The sequence below is a fragment of the Pteronotus mesoamericanus genome, unplaced genomic scaffold, assembly GCF_021234165.1.
Source record: "Pteronotus mesoamericanus isolate MK-2021 breed Mesoamerican mustached bat unplaced genomic scaffold, CSHL_Meso_final contig_130, whole genome shotgun sequence".
NCBI lineage: Eukaryota > Metazoa > Chordata > Mammalia > Chiroptera > Mormoopidae > Pteronotus > Pteronotus mesoamericanus.
The window spans coordinates 32,044,605-32,051,330 of NW_026555060.1; positions in this window are offsets into that span (position 1 = coordinate 32,044,605).

A 6,726-nucleotide genomic window follows, 5' to 3' on the forward strand; every position below is an offset into this window, starting at 1 on the left:
AAATGCCAGTTTGTTTACCTTTTCTCAAATGCTTCCATTTCAAGTTGCTTTGTCATCATGACAAGACTCTTTGTTATGTTCCAAATAACATGACTTTCCTAACAAGGACATCAGGACTTTTCTTTTTTTCCTAAAGATTTTATTTATTTGTTTTTAAAGAGAGAGGAAAGGATGGAGAAAGAGGTATAGAGAAACATCAATGTGTGGTTGCCTCTTGCATGTCCCCCACTGGGGACCTGGCCTGCAACCCAGGCATTTGCCCTGACCAGAATCGAACAGGTGACCTCTTGGTTTGCAGGCCAGCACTCAGTCCACTGAGCCACACCAGCCAGGGCGAGATTGGGACTTTTAAGAGAAGTTAGTTGTGGCAGAAATTTGAAAAACGGATTGCTGGGGAAGGTTCTCCAATCCCAACTAATGGTTATGGCTGAAATGAATGATATTAAAACAGTGCAGTTGACAGGGAGAGGAGAGAGTAAATCCATGATTGTTTTATCTAAAGAATCAAAGGAAGTATTGGTCACTTTGATGGAATAAGACCATGGAAATGAAAAACTTGAGGGCACCTTCAAGGTCTACTTTGGGACATTAGTGAAAGTTGATACCATTAATATAAAATCTGAACACAAATGGTAGAGTACATTTACTTGTAGGAGAAAATGCATACTCCATTGAATATGTTTTCCTATAGATGTTTATTAAAATTCCTACATAAATAGGTTTACAGAGTAATTATTAAATATCTACATGTTCCTTCCATGTAAGGCATCTCCTAACCAGGTCCTCTCCCCTAAGCGTAGACCATCATATGTACTGCATAATGAGTTTAAGATGTTGACAATGAAACTGAGCCCCCTCTCCCAAACTTTCTGCCCCATTTTTAGTCATAGTCACCACCATTCAGCCAATTTTTCAGGTTAAAAAACTGTAATATTGCCCTGTGATTCATCTTTTTCTTTAATATCCAATCAAATACCAAATTTTATATCTCTAAGATGTTTATCAAATCTAGATGCTTTTTCTCATTCTAATGCCATTGCATTAGTTTTGCCACTTGCCACTAGTCTCCAGTGGAGTTCTGAACCCAGATTTGATTGTGATGTAGGAACCCATTGCTTAATTCTTAACAAATTCTGTGAGCTGGCTGTCAAACAATTGCCAGCTTGTGATCAATCATTATGGCAGTATTTACACCATGGAAATCCACAAACACTACAAATTGAGACTTGTTCTTTTATTTTTGTTTTTTTTCTTTATCAGAATATCATTTTTCTTGCCTGTTCGATCGTCTGTCACACTGGTGTCTGAACTCTCTTCTTACAAGAGATGGTAATGCCACTGTCTGATAAAATAGTAAAAATTATTTCTATAAATACAAGAACATCATTGAGATACTGGTGAACAGTTTGATTTCAATATATTTCTAAGTCAGAACATTACAGATTCATATTCAGAAAAGCACAGTCTCATCATACAAGCTTCTTCATAGTTTGAAATGGTAGCCACTTCTGTCTTGACAAAGAAGCAGGTGGCAGATTCATCTTCAAGGAGGGTGGAAGGTCCTCTGCTAGACAGACCTAGTCAATAACTCTAACTCATGACTAGGAACCCTGATTAAAAGTTCCTATGTGTCCTGTGTCTTTTAAATTAATTAACATAACATAAATTTGACAGGTAGAGATGATGGTGACTCCTCATCTTCAGGTAAAGTTCTCTCATCCACGTGTCCTCCAAAGCCAGTTTGTTTTTCTGAAGTGGACATTCTTATGACATTCAGGATCTCTGATCTAGGGGAGGTAAAAATATGTCTGGTAAATTGGTTGCAAAAACAAGGAGTTATATTGATTTTTTTAGACTTGTAAAGCTAATTCTCTTGTTTCTGAGATGAAGACATGGGTCAGCTGACGTTCACATAGTTTTCTTCAGGTGATCACATACTGCAGAAAATTTGGTCTCTAGAGCTTTTCTGTGTAGCCAATTTTTACTTGAACTCTGCTAGCTTTAACTGTTGACCACCATTAATTTTACTTATAAATGTGCCATTTATTAAACAATGTCTTTCTATTACCCCTTCCCAGGCCATGTAACTAATTTTTATTTGTGCTTTATTAGAGGTAAGTTTTTGGAATTTCTTTTACTGCTTATAAGTGTATTAGCACTATTACATTTTGGTTCATAGATTTTAAACACTTCACTGCTTTAAAAACTCTGCTGGCTTCCTCTTGCCCAAAGGAATATTTGCTTTAAAGTCTTGAAATGAAAAATGTATGAGACGCTCTGGGGTGAGAACAAGGCACCTGCACCATTTTACATACTGAAGTTTGAAAACCATGGGCTCATAAATTGTTCTTCATTACCCAACTCCATCATCCGAACTACCTTTAAAGTTCCATTTCTAGCCATACTCATCATACATTTTTCTCAATTTGTTCACTGCTCTCTAGTCTCTATTCTAGGCATGCTAGATGTTTTTATATTTTCACAAATTCTTATCTCTGTTTGAGAGGTCCATCTCTACATTACTCCAAATATTACCTCCTCAGTAAATAATAACAGCTAATACTTGAGTGTTTTCAGTGTGTTGCTAAATCTTTCCAAGAATTATGCCATTTAGCTATTCCTGAATTTCGCTGAGGAGGCTGTGAAGGAAGAACATGCTCTACAAATACTGGCGATCTGTGCTTTAATTGGTGGTTCTGATCCCAGGTGCAGAGGAGGAGGTGGGCATCCCTGGTTGTAGCACATCATATCTCTCTATTGTCACAAACCTTTCCCAGACCAGCTGAAGTGACTGCCAGAGGATTTAAAGGTCCAGCACCCTTTTTCCCTTCTCTGTTTTTCTTTTTTGCACCTTTTAGATTCAGACATTAAAGATGAGGACATTTAAAAGCAACTCAGGAATTTACTCAGCAAGCCAGGCTTACTCATTCTAGAGGCCCATCCTAAATATCTCTTGTTAGTAGTTCTTTATCCTTGCTACCTTAGTTTGCCATTATCAGGGAGTATAAAGAGTTTCATAAAATGTCTTATCTGTGTCTAATGTCTATAATGTATGTTTATTTTATTCATTATAATGAAATATTAATACAAACACAAAGCATACTTTTTTTTAGTAATTGCTATATATGCTTATAGTATTTAATTCTGCTAATAACTATCTGAGTGAATTATATTGTGCAATCATTTGTATGGATGATGGTCATGATGCTTGAAAGAGTATGTAATTTACCTGAGGTCACCATTACTTAGCTAGATCTGACCCCGTCTGGCTGGCTCCAAAGTTCTTGGTCATAAGTCTGAAATCTGATTAAGGGGAAGGAAGGGCCTTCTAAGTATAGCTTCTCACCCCAAAAGATCATTTTATTGCTGAGAGTGCTAAAGTTTTGGCAAGTCAATGAAAGCCACTATTGTGGATACTTCTCTTTCTTGAATGAAACACCTGAAGTATTTCCAAAGGAATGAGGATGGTGATAAAGTAGGTTTAAATAGGAAAAACATAGTTTATCATTTTGCAGCTCTGCAGATAATTATAATCTCCAGGAGCAGATTGCATGAAAAATGTCCCATCGTTATGTGTATTGTGAGTTAGCACACATGCCTAGAATAATATGGTTGTTAATAGATACGTTGATTATAATCACACTCTATAAAGTATTGTTATTTATAAAAATAACTTAAAAAGTAATAATTACTTTCACTCTTTCCTTGAATTTTTTGAAACCAGTGCTTTATTGTTTTATAATTCAGTGCAAAATCTCAGGAAATTATGCATAACTCAATACTTTAAGTTGTTGTTTGCCTAGACTTTGAAAAGTTATTCAGTACTGTTATTTAAAAATAGCTTTGTGTTTAAATATGAAAATTTACAAGCTGTTAGTTCTTTTAGTGGACTAATTTCTGTTGCTATTTATAACAAAAATTAAATACATCTATTTCAACTTGAATAGGAAGACTTATGTTCTAAAGATAAATTCATAGAAAGTTCCTAGGGAGTTTCTAGTTGCTTTTCCCTAAGTATGTACTACTTTGGTCAGTTTATATACAGGATTATGGGGATGATAATGAATAATCTAAGGTTTCTCTAATAAAACATTAATGTGATTGATCCAGCAAATACAATGCTGTTGATTGGATCTTTGATTTTCAAACTTTGCATTCTCTTGTATCCAAGTTGTTTATCAATTGAGTGACTTCACTGAGATATGCTAATTAATAAACTCCTCTGATTACTCCTTGATATAACCTTGACCTGATTATTATTACTTCAAAAAATTTTCAAGTCCTTCATCATCTTGTATAAGTAACCTATAAAGAGTTTGAGACCCACCAAGAAACATGAAACACCATTATTTTTAAGACATAAGGGAAATGGCCTCCATTTGCATGATATTCAACTTGGCCCCTGAGGTTAATAAAATGAACAGGGAAAATTACTTCAGTTTGTGTGCTTATAGAGGTAAAGAAACAGCACTAGACCCTAGACAGGAGGCTTAGTTGGCTGAAGCGTTGTTCCGTATACCAAGAGGTTATGGGTTTGATTCCCAGTCAGAGCACATACCTGGGTTGTGGGTTCAATCCCTGGTTGAAGCATGTACAGGAGGCAACCAATGTTTCTCTCTCACATTGATATTTCTTTCTCTCTCTTTCCCACTTTCTCAAAATCAATAAATATATATCTTCAGGTGAGGAATAAAAACATTTTTAAAAAGGAAGCAATACAGGAGTGTGGGGGCTGGACAACGAACCATCCTGGCTTGGACATCAGGGGATATGGTTTCTTCTACTAGAATGCCGTACACTCCAGCAAACTCGAGCACTTTCTCTCTCTGGGAGACTCATTACTTAATATGGAAAATCAGGACACAAGAAAATATGATTTCTAAAGTACTAGAAAATATGATTTCTAAAGTACTAGTAAAGTACTAGTAACCATCTTGGGCCTGCTCTTGCTCCTGCACCTCTTGGAAACTTTCCTAGCAACAGAGCATAATAACCATCACCATCACTTAATGTTTTAATTATTTGTAAAAAATAACAGTCACCAACTCAGGGGCCTAGACTTTAAAAAAATTTCTCGTGCAAACATTGAAGAGTTCACAGGATTTAAGGAGGCTCAGAACCCCACTTAGAATTTCCACAACCAGAAACACAGTTACATGTGCCACAGCTCAGCTTCACGAAGATACTTTTGCCACAGATGATGTGGCTGTTACCCCCGATTCTCTACGACAAGACGCTGAAAGTTGCTGTTGGAGCCGCTTCCTCTAACATACCCAGAAATCGCAGGTTCTCCACTGCAGAATGTAAATCATGCTCCGGAACTCTGGATGTCTACATTGCAACATTCTAACTGAGGCTTAGCAGAAGTCTGCACAGCATGTTTATGGACCACAGCTACCTCTAGCACAAGTGGGTCTGCTCTTTCATATGGCTCAAACTGGAAGGTCCCTTTAACTGCATGTTGAACCCGCTTCAAAGTTCTCTCTTATTCTATGCCCTTTTCAATAATGGCAGGCACCTGATACTGAGTTGGTGAAATATTCCCAGGTTCAGACTATACTGACTCCAAGACCAAAGAGCTATGCCCAAAGCAGTGTGCATCATGCCTGTAATAGGAGATGTAAACTGCTACCATGAGCAGTGTGCTTCTGGGATAGGAGATGAATGTTTACACATGCTCTTCACTTCCTAAGGATGTCACAGCATGTTCCCATGCACTGGGTCCCTGAGTCTTTCCCAGTTCCAGTGACTCTAATTTGCAGTAGAACTTACTTCACGCCATAGGGTGGCAGAATAATGCATCTCAAAATATACCTCCTCGCCATAAGGATTATTGTAGGTTGAAGACAATTGAGAAGCAGATAGAAGAAAAGCTCTTTGTGCCCTGTCACCAATTTGCCTAAAAGCAGGATATACATTTGTAAAAGTGTTTTCTTATTCCCTTCTCCCAGGAAGGACAGATGTTAAAAATGGAGATAGCTCTAGCAGCTTACCAGCCCAGGGACAGAACTAGAAGAATCTGTGCAACAAACCTTACTAACTGATCCTTATCTTCCATAGTCCCCCATATATTTACCTTCCCACAATTTACTTTCCCAAGAAACTGAAAGCCCTTTTCCTTTGTCTTGTCATTTCTCTAAAACTGTATTGTTACTTTGTTAAATTCCTCTAGAAGCCCAAGTTCTAACCACCTCTTTGTGTTACTCATTTCTGAATTCTCCTGTGTCTATGCATGATACACAAGTTAATAGACACCTCTTTGGTTTTATTTTGTTAATATCTCTTTTGTTTAATTTACAGAGGCCACAGTCAGGAATATTTTCTTCCTTCCCTACATCATCATCATTATTATTTTTTTTTTATCGGTAACTGACACAGCGTTGGGTTTACCCAGTCTTACTTGACTTGTTCATTCTTTGCATGCTGGTTTTTTTTTTCTTAAGTCAGTCAAGCAATACCCTAACTGTGTGCCTATGAGAATCTTTTTCATCAGCCTTGACTGCAGATCCCCCAGTTGCCATTGTGTTGTCAGTGTTGCCACCTGCCATTTCAGAATACTGTCAATCTAATGGATCCTGGGGAACAAGTCCCTGGCAACATGTTCTGCTGCCATGCTGGCCTACAGAACAGCCAACACTGAGCTAATTAACAAACAAATATAAGATCCCTAGTGTCCCTTATTGCTTCTGGAACCAGAATGTCCTCTGGACCCTTCTAGGACACTTC